Source organism: Dipodomys spectabilis, unplaced genomic scaffold (assembly GCF_019054845.1).
Source record: "Dipodomys spectabilis isolate Male_0828 unplaced genomic scaffold, ASM1905484v1 ptg000137l, whole genome shotgun sequence".
Lineage (NCBI taxonomy): Eukaryota > Metazoa > Chordata > Mammalia > Rodentia > Heteromyidae > Dipodomys > Dipodomys spectabilis.
The window spans coordinates 10,753,093-10,766,339 of record NW_024870814.1 but is presented as its reverse complement, the minus strand read 5'-3'; the positions used below and the strand labels follow the sequence as shown (position 1 = coordinate 10,766,339).

Here is a 13,247-nt window from a genome sequence, read left to right as displayed (position 1 = left end):
TTTGCATTTTGAAAAATCCTTTGAAATCTTGAGGCTAGGTACCACTCATTGCCTCTTGGCTGCTCGTTTTAAAACAGATATACATTGCAAACTTTTGAATTCAAATGACCGTTTTTTGTTAATGCAAGAATTAATCACCAGCACTGTATCAAGAAGCTAGACTTAACACCTATATGCCGTTTTTTTTTTTTTTTTTTGGCGGGGGGGGGGGGGGGGAAGGGGGAGATGCTGTCCCTCAGCTCTTCAGCTCAAGGCTAACACGCTACCACTTGAGCCACAGTGCCTCTTCCGGCTTTTTTTTTCTGCTTATGCAGTGCTGAGGAATAGAACCCAGGGGCTCATGCATTCATGCATGCAAGGCAATTGCTGTACCACTGAGCCACCTGCCCAGTCCGCCTATATGCCTTAAAAAAAAAAAATCCAATTGCAGAATAACATTGAAAGCAAAGCACATACTGATAAACTTTCTAACCATATTTTTAAGGCTTTCTCAATGTTAAGGAATGTTAGGAATACCAATCAGATCCTGACATCACTCACTTTTACTATTACGTTTCCAGTGTCTATCTGCAAGAGAAAGGGACAGGACGAAGATAGGCCACACGGCCCCTCCTAAGGAATGGGCATGCACCCAACTCTTAGGGTTAGTTGAACTGCCTTTGTGCCTGCTTGCTCTCCTCCACCTTGCGTGGTCTCCCCCCAGGGCCTGCCCCACCCTGCATGACTTGCTGAGCTGCACTTCTGCCTGTACATCCCTCACCTCTAAAATTAGGTCTTCTATTGGAGTCTAAGGTTTTCCCTTTTTTTTTTCCTCTTGGTTCTTGAATGAAATAAACAGAACAGGTAAAATCTTTGACAGTGTTAAATAGACCTTTACATTTAAATTTCTAATAGTATCCCCAAGTTTTAGCAGAGGCAACTAAATCCTAAACAGCCAATGCCTTTTTGTTGAGTCAGATAACTTGATTACAGTGTAAACTGTCTTTGCATTTTAAAATACCGAATTTTAAAATACAGATTTTGATTTGTAAATTAAAGAATTCTTAGAAAGTTTAACTAAACTTCCTGTTTAAAACAATACAATAATCCTTTAAGACATTTGGCATCCAAATCTGATGACCTTCCTTAGAGTTTAAACTCTTTTTTACAGCATGCTGATTTTCATCTTGAACATGTTCAACATACTCACACAAACCGAAAAATGAACAAAAATGAAAATCAGTCTTACATTTTCCAGAATCTTGATCTAAAGATTTAAGATTTGTTAAACAATGTACCTTTTCTGAGCTTCATTTACCCAGGGCTTGCTTGTTTAGCAAGGCATCTTACCAGTTGGCCTTGTGAATACCTTCAGCTGGAGGAAGGCTAGGTGGGAGTCACCTGAAACTGAACTGGCCTATCTTTTATACAATTTTTTCTAGACAAGAGCATTTTACAATTTTTTAAACTCTTCTGACAAGCCAAATGTCCAAACTAGGCTCAAACTGTCTATGCCTTCACCTCCGGCTGCCTCTGCAAGAAAATGCAACCTGAAGCTTGTAAGGTCTTGCAAACTTCCATGCCCACCACTTGACTGTTGCAACACGGACAAAACAGAGCAGGTCTATGACCAGGCCCAGACAGAGCTGGAACTTTTATTCCCCCAGAGATGCCCAAATAAACAAAAATAACAGATTCTAATAACTTGAATAATTGTCTGGAGTTTTTTCAGAAAATGGTGAGCTCTGGCGTTTAGGGGACCTGATTTCGGTGACTGAGACCCCCAAAATAACTCTCTGAACCTAGAAGAGAGGGGTTAGTTTAAAGGAGCTCTCCTGCAGCCAGTTTACATTAAGGGAGGGCCAATCTACCTGGCAGAGAGTGCAGAGATTACCTTGGGTAACAGTACTCATATGCTCTGACTTTTTCCTGAAAATAAGAAAAGGGATCTAAAAGCATTTCCAAAAGTGATGGATAAAGAAGTTTGGTGCATTTCTGTAAAAAGAAAGCAATCAGTGATCTCAGAATTAGCTTAAACAGAAGTTGTTTCTTACTTTTCCTGCTTGGGCCAAATATGCTTTCCCCTAAGAATTTTATCAGTACCAGAATGGAGACCCAAGTTTGAGAGGAGAGTCTCCTCTTAATCCCAAGATTTCTCTACCATCTGGGGTTGGAGACATAGGTTTGACAGGAGATTCTCCATCTCATCCCTTTCTCCAATGCTTGTGGTTCTCAGACATTTAGACAGAAATGTCAAGTAAAACAGACACAGACAGGTGGCCAAATAAATGGTCAGACAGACCTAAGCAAACAGCACCAGAAGGCACCTCCAACAGACAGAGACAGAACAAATAAGACAACCCAATTGAGGCCAGACTCCAGATTAAGAATCCTAATCTGCCTCCACTGGGGAGAGAGGCATCCCAATCTCCTCCGGGGCTGGAAGTTCTCCTGTATCCAGCCTCCCCTCTGACCCTTCCAGTACACCTGGCCAGGTTTTTTCAACTTAACCCTAGAGGTTTTTGAGTTCTAAGTTCCTGCTAGGAACTTCTCTCCACAGCCATCCCCTAGGGAGTGGCTCTTCTGGACACCAGTCCAAAGTCCCTGAACTCAAGGCCTGGGGTCCTGGATCTCACTGGGGCCTACATCTATTATATCCCGAATCCAAAAGAGACTCAATGAAACCAAGTTAAAGGACTTAGGAATTTTATTACCCCCATATGGGACCACTTCCTACCACCAGGAAAATAGGAGAACAGTCTTGAGCTCAGGATAGGATGTATTTTTATAGGGCTAGGTTACATAGAGTTATATAGAAAAGCCATGCAAGGCAGGTTTGTTATATTTTTCATTGGTTACAGTTATATGACCTTTAATTTGTTCTTTTTGGTAATATCATATGTAATCATTTGTAATAGGCCACTCATAGTGGGACCACTCAGCACTGGTCTTCTATTGGTGGGCTTAAGGCCTTGTTACCGAGGCAAGCAAACAAGGTTACAGAAGCAAAACATGGCAGAAACATTGCCTTGAGTCACAGGAGCATAGGCAAAACATAATCTTGACTTGGTCAGCATGATCAATACTATCAAAGCTATTGACACTATTTTAGAAATTATTATTATTATAAGCTCCTAACATAGCAATATAATGCAGCTGGTGATAAGCCTCAGGTTGTCAATAGCCTTTTGCAAAGCTGCCAGTTTGGTAAACTTGAGTGAGGGAGCAATGTTCTTTTGCTTTTTATCAAGGATGGGGAAGGGACAAAAGCTGACGACTGGTCAGCCTTTGCGGTTTTTCTTTACCAGGAGGTTTTTGCCCTTTATCAATAATTTTGTTTTGTTTTCTGATTTCAGTTTTGTACCCATGGCTAGTCTTTTCCCAGGGAAAATGGGAGAGAGTACATTTCTAACAGCAGGAAGGACTGAGGCCAGACAACAGAAGAAATTTCTGCCAGTGAATAACAACTCGGATATTACAGAAAACCGAAGATCTGGTGTTTTAAAGCATTAATCTGTTCATTGTAATCAAATTATCTGATTTATTAAAAATGTAAAGGATTATTGCAGTATTTTGAAGAGGAACTTTAGTTAATTTTCAAGTTTTTGCTAACACCACAACTTGATGACTTTTCTTGGGAGTTTAAAACAACTCATTTATGTTTATACATGATGATGACAAGCAGAAACTTACAGGTAAAACAAACTCCAGAGTCCATTTCAGGGGTTCCGCAGAGCAAGGGCACCTGGGGCTGAGGAATGTCTCTCAGAGGCCTTCCACTAGGTGTGCCCATGTGGCCTCTCCCCTGACACAAGAGTCAGGTCATTACAGGGGTCATCCTGTTCAGGCGAGAATAGGATCTCACTGGGGCCTCCAGATGAAGTGGACTGACCCCCTGGACAAAGTCACAGATGCTGTCCAGTATCTTAAAAGATAGCTTATTCAATTGACCAGCCATGGTTCACTGTGTAGACTTTTCTTCCAAATAAATCTGTGCTAGTGTTTAATCTACCTCTTTGCCTATCTTCTGTGGCTTTTAGGGGCCTAATAGCTATGTATCTTCTTTTGCTTGTTCTCATTCCTCCAGTGTTAAGATACTGACTGAATACTTGAAGCTTATGGCACAAATGCAGTACAAAGAGCAGTGTTACTCAAAAAGGAATCCCTGAACCCAAACACGTGTTAATATAGAACCTATTAGAAACTCAAAAATTCTCAGCAGCCCCAGCCCCATTGAATCTGAAGCTACATTTCAAACTCCCAATAATTTATATGCACATTACTGTTCATAAAGTAATGCTATAGGCTGGATCTTAAGTGTCCACCTAATGCCTGTGTTTTAAAGACTCAGCCCTTAGCTCCTTGGAGATGGTGCAAATGAGAATGTAAGACCTAGTGGGAGGTCTTCTGGTTATTTAGTGTGTGTCATGGGAGGTCTTCTGGTTATGTAGGGTGTGTCCTTGAAGTGAGAAATAGGACCCCAGATTTTTCTTGACCATAAAGTGAATAGTTTTCCTACACCATACACCCATCATGTCATCCCCATCCTCCACATAGGAGGCCTTAACACGGTAGGTCTGCCCAATTATAGATTGGAACCTCAAACTTTTTGAGCCAAAATAAGCCTTTCTAAGGGGACTATCAAGTATTTGTAATAGCAACACAAAATTAACTCCAGCCTAATTGTAGAGAAGTCCCCAAAATATTTTCAAAATCTTGTATTCATAACATCACTGCTAAAGACAGATTACTTCCTGGTGTGTATATATAAGTTAAGTAGTTTCTCACCATGCCTCAATGGACCACCTTGAGCACATACCTACTTTTCAGATTACTGACTAGCGCACTGAGTGAACATAGCATTTGACTACTTGCTCTGCCGCTGCTCAGCTTTATTCCAGGAAAGACTGCAGAGCAAAAAGCAGATTGCAGAGGGAGAAGCCCAATATAATGAAAACTACCCTTGCTCACTAACAGGCAGGCTCACCACCAATGGGTGCCTATGTTTTCAGAATAAGTAATGGGAGATGCTTATGAATCAATGGTTAAACAAGAAAATAATAATAAACACTTCAGATTTGAAAGCAGGCCCCTCATGGAAAAGAATGAAAACAGAAAAGTTTGAAGATAGGTATATCTGAATTAACATAATGCTTCTTCCATTCTAAGAATTTTTAACCTTGTTAGCACAGTCTTTAGTCTATTTTCTGTAAGTATTTTTGCTTACAATAACTTATGCAAAAGATATAAAAGGCAAACAAGAACCCTCAGACTGGAGCAAGAACTGGACAGATGGGGAACAGGAAAGGTGAAAGTGATGGAGATGAAGATGATTGAAGTATGTTCCATAAAGGTGCCCATAAAAAGGGGAAGAGTGATCAAATTCTGTTAAAAGTACACCATGTATACATGGAAGTAACAATAAAATCCCTTTGTATAATTAATATACAGTTTTAAATTGTGCTTTTCGAAAGCTATCCCAAGTAAGGATGTTTTCTCCTATGTGACACCTGATATTCCAACTCGAAAGGAAGCCAGCAAGGCATAATTTACTTCTGCAGAAGAATCTAATACTGATGAAGCCAAGCAAGCATGCTGAGCAGGCAGTCCACCATGACTCTCACACATCAGAACTTTGGAATCATAATCTTTCTTGCTCAGATAAACTTTCCAACTAGGAAAAAAAAGGATATCTGGTCAAGTTTGTCAGAAAATCAGTCTTAGCTTCTTGCAAGATAGCAGCTATGCTTTAAACAGCAGTGTTAATATCAAGCACTTTGGTAGAAAAGATTCTAACTCCTGCAGTCCTGCCTTGTTTTATCTTTTTTCAAACCTAGTCAGCTTTAACAGACTTTCCCATTCATCAGTATCCAAAGGGAGAATATTTAAGAAATGGGTGTTTGTTTTGCCCTCATTCTTACAGCCAGCAACAGAGGCATTGCTATGAAAACAAGTGCTAGAAGCAAATTTGGACAGCACCATTCCTTTGTCTTCCAAATTATTGATCAACAAGCTAGTAAATGGTTCACCTTTTGCCAGCCTTCAATCTATGTAAGGCCTTTGTGCAGCATTGGTTTCTAATCACCACAGAGATAATTCCCTTTCCAGCCTATATACCTAGAGCTAGTATTTCAATGCCAGCTTACTAGTGGCACTTAGTTGTTCTGTTATTACCTTGATGGTATCTAGTATAATTACCAAGGCTCTACTGATAATAAATCTAATCCAATCAACTAATGGATCTAACCCAATCTACATTTTATAGGTATTACCAGTTTAAAGCTAGAAATCAAATAGCAGGTTTTGATTAGGAACTCTTTGGGAGACCCCAATAGCATCTACACAAATATGATAGTTGGAAGACTCTCTGGGGATGAATCTCACTCCTTGGTGTTAGCATTTTCTCAACCTGGCCATTCTCAAATAGCTTGAGTAAAATGGATGTATGTTGAACCAAAGTGCCGTTTCCAACCCAGTTGGCCTGTAAGGTCTCCAGTACAGGTCCTCTGCAATACCAGACACCTTTCTAGGACTTAAATAAACTTGCTTTTGGATTGTATTTTTTACTTTGATGATCCAACTTTGCTCATTAATAGTTGGCAGGTTTGAGCTGACTGATTAAGTAGTGGGCCTGGTTCAACTGAGGTCTTGTGGTTCCCACCTCTTCAATTACCCTGGAAGATCCAAGGTATAAACAGAGTTTATCTTTATAATAGTAAATGTACTCATTATATTGTTCATGTAACTGTAACCCCTCTGCACAACATTTTTGCAATAAAACAAACATACAGAAAAAAAGGAAGGTTATGACATATCCAGGCTGACCTTGTTCTGGCGTTCTAAGTTCTGACATTCATGCTTGATAAGGTCTGACAACAGCCCTCCCATTAAATTTTTTTTGTTTTTACACAATTACTTAGATGTTAAATCATCCCTCACCCCACCCCATTTTCGTCACCCAGGGCTGTTTGAAACTTTTTTTGTCAGTAATGGGGCCTGAATTCTGGACCTGGGCACTGCCCCTCAGCAATTCAGCTCAAAGTTAGCGCCACAACGCCACTTCTGGATTTTTTTTGCTTATGTGGTGCAGAGGAATTGAACACAAGGCCTCATGCATGCAAGGCAAGCACTCTACCATTGAGCTACCTTCCCAGCCCTTAAATCAATCTTGACTTGCCTATTATAGAACTATTCCAAAAACATGTACTCATCATTCCCATGTTTCCTCTACTTGCTGGTTTTTCCTTTATAAAACTTTCAAACTTACATAACATTCTTTTAAATATCCAGAAAAAAGTAATCCTATATGAAGTTTTTTAATGTAATAGCAATAATAACTTGTTAGACCTGGACCATTGTAAATAACCAAATTTTAAGAACCTTTTGCTATTAAGTCAATTAATTACTGAATGCCTGTAACAGATCATTCTGAAGATATATACACAGAGACAGGGATATACAAGATTTAACAAGTGCACATTAAATATAGAGCTCAAAAATAAAAATCAGCCTTAAAACATTTTTTCATATCTTTCCCCATATTCTCCCTAAAAGACAACAATATAAAGAATATCTGAGGGAGCCTTATTAGCTCCAATTTTCGAGGGCATCCTAGGTTTAGAATTCTCAAAACACAGACACATGCTGAAATGGAAGTTTTTGTTTTTGTTTTTTGGTGCACTCTGCATTTCAGACTGCTTTTTTTTAAATTGTGAAATACCATACAGAGGGGTTACAATTACATGGACAAGGTAATGAGTACATTTCTTATCAAGCATTGTTGCCTCCTCCTTTGTTTCCTCTTCCCAATCCCTTGCCATCTCCCTCCCCCACACAAAAAAGTTGTATAGTTAGGTTTGGACATAATGACTTGTACATCTCATTGTCACAATTGGTCCATCTATATCCCTATTTAAATGATTTGTTTTTGCCCTTCCCCTCCACAAAGTATACCAACATCAAATACAGTGTAAGCAGGGGTTATACTGTGGGGGAGGAACATACAAAGCAAAGAAATCATCTTATAAATATGCTAGAAACAATCACAAGAAAGAAAAAAAAACATTTCAATACTTGGGATTCGTTTCACCTCTTGTTCACCCCTTTTCTTAACTCCCTTACTAGAGATTTTCCTCAGAGATAACTCCATCTCCAACATTTCATTCTTACCCAGCTGGACAAATGAAGTTGCTGATTAAGACTCTTAGTCACAAAGAATTTAAGAGTCTGAATCTAAGACAATTCTCACACACAGCCCCTGCAAACACACAACCACCAAAGCAGTATTCATTGTTTCATTTTTTTCTACCGAGGCCAATGCATGAGATTGCTTGCTTCTAAGGGTGCCTGTTTGGACCCCTTCCTGATATTGTGGATTAATTTTACATCTCAGGTCCATTGTCAGCTACAAAGCATGGCAGGTTTAGCCCATGCACGAGACTGCCTCAACAGGATGGCAGGGTGTCTCTCCTCTTGAAGGGTTCCTAGGATCCCTCATGAATGGCATGGAAGATGTGTGTTGGAACTACCTGGGGAAATTAAGGTTTCCAAAGAACACCAACCCACAATGCCTTTTGCAGGAGTAAACTTTGCCTTGCTGTCTGTTGCATGCCCAAGTTGAATAAGCACACTGGATGGGCAGCCCACCACTGGCTCCCCGAATTTGAACTTTGGGATCATCTTTCATGATAGCTCTAACTTTTGACCCCTTGCAAACTAGTCAAAAGCTTTAATAATCAACCCCCAGAACACCTGGCCATGTTAAAAGAAAAATAACCAACTTTTACCCAGCTGGTGTTCTACCACTAGAGCCATGCCTCCAACCCCTAGCATTTCTCTAAAATAGCATGGTAAGGTTGTGACTACCTTTATAAGGGCAGTGCTTATATCAGTCAAGCACTTCAAGACTTAATTTCTACAATTCTCCCATCTTATTTTACTTTTTCTTCCAACCTAAAGCACTGACTTTCCTATTCAGCAGTATCCAAAGGATATTTTGATTAAAGAGTGTTTGGTTAAGGCAGGTTTTCAGTCACTGAACAAAACTTCTTATACAAGAGATAAAGCACCCATCCACACATTGCTCTGAAAACAATTACTAAAGAGGTAAATATTGACACCATGACTCATTTTTAAAATGCTTGTTTCCAGCATCAAGCTAGTAAAGGGATCTGCCACCACACACAGACACACAAACTTTTTTTTTTAACGGACTGTAGGCTGGTCCTGGGTTTGATCTCATCTCTTTTTTTTGCTCAAGGCTACCACTTTAGCCACAACTCCAGTAGTTTATCTTTTTGCAGGTTAGTTGGACAGTCTCATCTTACCTGCATGGGTTGACTTTAAACACAGATCCTCAAACTCAGCCACCTGAGCATCTAGGATTATTCTCAGCTTCATCTGAGTTTTTAGGTAACTTGTTTGCCAGCATTTAATCCTTGTAAGTCTTTCTGTAGCATTGACCTCCAACCTCCACACAGATTCCATTTCAAATATTATAGTTAGAGCTAATTTCTCACATTCATTCCTACCAGTGGCTCCTAATTTTTCCCCCCTTGGCGGCATTTCCAATTAACAAACCCTGCTAATAAATAAAAGCACATATTGGAATAATCGATTGTGGAGATCAACAGAATAAGAATAATTTGAACTGTCATTTCTGGTTTCTAGCTTTAAGCTCTTTGGGAAATTTTTAGGGGCTCCTAAATAGCATATTTGTAAATATGATTCTTGAATGACTTAGTATGAAGTCTCTCCTTGCCTAATTTAAGGTGTTTGAGAATGGTCAGGTGTGGGTTGGCCAATTGAACCAAAGCACAGATTCCACTCCAGTTGGCCAGTAATATCTTCAACAGTGGTCTTCTGCAATACCACCAGATATTTCGCCTGGCTATGATGAGTGCTTATTGCTCATCTCAAAGGGTTGGCTTTCACTACATCCAGGTAAGTTTCCCTGAAATATCAAATTTTCCCCAGGTATAGTTGGCCTTGGAAGAATGGAGCTGGTCAGTTTCAGGGGTTTTTGAAATAGACTCTTGCTTTTGAGAAGAGCAACAGGGTGTTCGAAGTTGTCTTACGGACCTATGATGCATTTCATGCCCATGGGGTCTGAGAGCCAGGACAGCACAAATAGGACCACTTGTGTGGCCTCTCTGCCACACACTCATAGCAGTACTTAGAATGTGGACAGAATCACCACAGTATTTACCTCGCTTATACAGTCTCAATTTCAGTCCTGGTAGACTCAAAATTGGAAGTCATACAGAGTGTCTACTTCAAGATTGAAGTTGCAACCATACTGTAGGATTAACTAGAGGGTGGATTGAAGCCCTGGAGCCAAGCATGGTTACCATAAGGTCATTAAGACTACAGTTCCCCATGAAGGATGTTTTCACAAGTCAATACGTGACAAACATTAGACACTTATTTGGGCATTATGAAACTGAATCAATTTGATCAGAAGCCCGCTCCTTACTAGAAGGTAATCTCTCTCCCAACTAGAAGGGAAACCTGCTTTCCTGCTAAACAGAAACCCCCAAGACTCCCTCCCTCTTGGTAGGAAACCCTTTAGGTGTAGCTTTTTTTGTTTTTTTGTAGGTCTTGGGGCTGAACTCTGGGCCTGAGTGCTGTCCCTCAGCTCAAGGCTAGTGCTCTACCACTTGAGCCACAGCACCACCTCTGGTTTTCTGAGTGGTTTATTGGCAATAAGAGTCTCATGGAGTTTTCCTGCCCAGCTTGGCTTTGAACGGTGATCCTCAGATCTTAGCCTCCTGAGTAGCTAGTATTATAGGCATGAGCTACCAACACCTGGTTTTTAATATTTTCTCTTTTTTGTCGGTTGTGAGGCCTGAACTCTGGGCCTGGGCATTGTCACTCAGCTCTTCAGCTCAAGGCTAGTGCTCTACCACTTGAGCCACAGTGCCACTTCTGGATTTTTCTGCTTACATGGTGCTGAGGAATCGAACACAGGTCCTCATGCATGCAAGGCAAGCACTCTACCACTGGGCCAACTTCCCAGCCCTTCATCTGACTTTTTAGTTAACTCCCTTGCCAATGTTCAATTCTTCTAAGGCCTTTGTGCAGCTTTGGCCTTCAATCAGCACATACACTCGTCATTTTTCAGGTAACATTTCTAGAACTAATTTTTCCATGCCATCCTACTAGAGCATTTAGTTTATGGGTTTAAAAAATCTTCTAACAAACTTGTTTTTTTTTTTTATTTTTTACCAGTCCTGGGGCTTGAACTTGGGGCCTGGGCACTGTCCCTGAGCTTCTTTTGCTGAAGGCTAGCACCCTACCAGTTGAGCCACAGTGCCACTTCCAGCCTCTTCTGTGTATGTGGTGCTGAGGAATAAAACCCAGGGCTTCATGAGTGCTAGTTAAATACTTTACCAGCCCCCAAACTACATTTTTATTTATAGTAATCATCACAATAAAACTGATTCATAAGCTGCTATTTGGTTTCTGGCTTTGAACTTTTTGGAAATTTTTGAGCAATCCTGAATAGTACCCATGTAAATATGACATATGAATGACCCTCTAGGGAAGGGGTCTCTCCTTACCTAGTATAAAATGTTTGAGAATGGACAGGTGGGTGAAATGCTAGGGTGAAAAGGATGGCCAATTGAACCAAAGCACAGGTTCTTCTCTAGTTGGCCAGGAAGGTCTCCAACACTGGTCCTCCACAATACCATCAGACATTTCCCTTGGCTATGGTTAGTGCTTACTGCTCATCTCTTCACAGGAGCGGCCTTCACTCATCCTGATAAGTTTTCCAGAAATGTCAATTGTCCCCACAACCTAGAGAGGCAAGGGGTATATTTGGCCTTGGGAAGATGGGGTTTTTGTCGTAGATCCTTACTATCACGAACAGCAACAGCAGGGTCTTACAAGTTTCCCCAGGCTGTGTTTGACCGATGATAGATCATGCACTCCATGCCCTTGGGGTCAGAGGTTCATCACAGTGGGAAGTGGACCACTTGTTTTTCTGGCCTCTATGCCACACAATCTTAACAGTAATGGTGGACAGAATATTTATTCCATTTCACCCAAGCATTTGTTTTGTTGTTGTGGGTTGTGAGACTTGAACTCTGGGCCTGTGTGTTGTCCCTGAGCTATTTAGCTCAAGGCAAATGCTCTACCACTTGATCCATAGCACCACTTCCAGTTTTCTGGTGGTTAATTGGAGACAAGGGTCTCACGAGCTTTCCTGCCTGAGCTGGCTTTGAACCCCAACCTTCAGATCCTGAGCAGCTAGGAATACAGGTACAAGCCATTGGCAGCCGGCTTTTGACCTAAATTTTCAGTCTACCCTGAAAATCTTCTTCGGAAACAGTTTCCAATGCCATACATCTGTGGATCAGCTAGAGGATCCATCCAGGCCTCAGAGTCAAAGTGGGTCAGCTGAAAGAGTTTAGTGAGTAGGACTTTGTGAGTTCTCCCTTCCGGATATAGGATTTAACACACACATGCAAGCACATATACACAAGTTTTTGTTTGGAGAAGTGCACATTATAGAGCTCAAAAATGAAAATCACTTATAGTGTTCTCAGATCTTTTTTCAACATTCTCCTAGTGGATTATCAGGAGAAGGTCTAGGGATCCATTTTTCTTGGGTTCCTTTAGGTCTACAATTCTTATTCCCCATTTTAGCAGGTCTCTTGTGATTTCACTTTTTGATGCACTTAATCATCCCTATTTTAAGTTTCTTGTGCACCCCTTTCATAGTCAACTCTCCCCTTACTGGGGATTTGTCAAAGATGTCTTCTTCCAGCTCCCACATTTTTTTCTTGGGCCAGAGAATGAAAACACAGGTCAAGACTCAAATTCTCTTTCTGCCTAAGACACATTCGGCCCATGAAATTTCCCAACCAACAAGGTCATATGCTCTAGTCCAATTTTTCTTCTCATGGTCAATGCATGAGGTTACTTTTTATTGGGGTGCTACCTTGGGCAACTTCCTGACATTGCTGATAAACTTTCCATCTTGGGTTCATCATTAACCAAAAGGGATGGTGTTTAACCCAAGCTTGAGCCACCTCAACAAGGTAGTATGTGTCTCCTCCTGAGGGGTACCTAGGATCCTGGACAAGTCCCCAAATTGTTGGGAATGCTCCCATAGTGTACCCCAATATCCTAAGAAAGACCATCGACTTGAAAGAACTTTGCATGGCAAAGTTTAGTTCTGTCAAAGGGCATGTTACTGACAGGAAGCCAATTAAGCAACCACTCTGAGTAGGAATCTGCCCACGTTTTACCTTTAATGAGTT

General features: G+C 40.8%; 1 long non-coding RNA gene across 1 annotated transcript; it reads left to right on the top strand.

Annotated features, from left to right (window-relative positions):
• The first annotated feature begins 575 nt into the window (after window positions 1-575).
• Window positions 576-3,557, top strand: LOC122116744. Its single transcript, XR_006149017.1, has 2 exons — window positions 576-643; window positions 3,336-3,557. It is a non-coding gene; the product is annotated as an uncharacterized LOC122116744 (long non-coding RNA).
• Window positions 3,558-13,247: the final 9,690 nt, after the last annotated feature.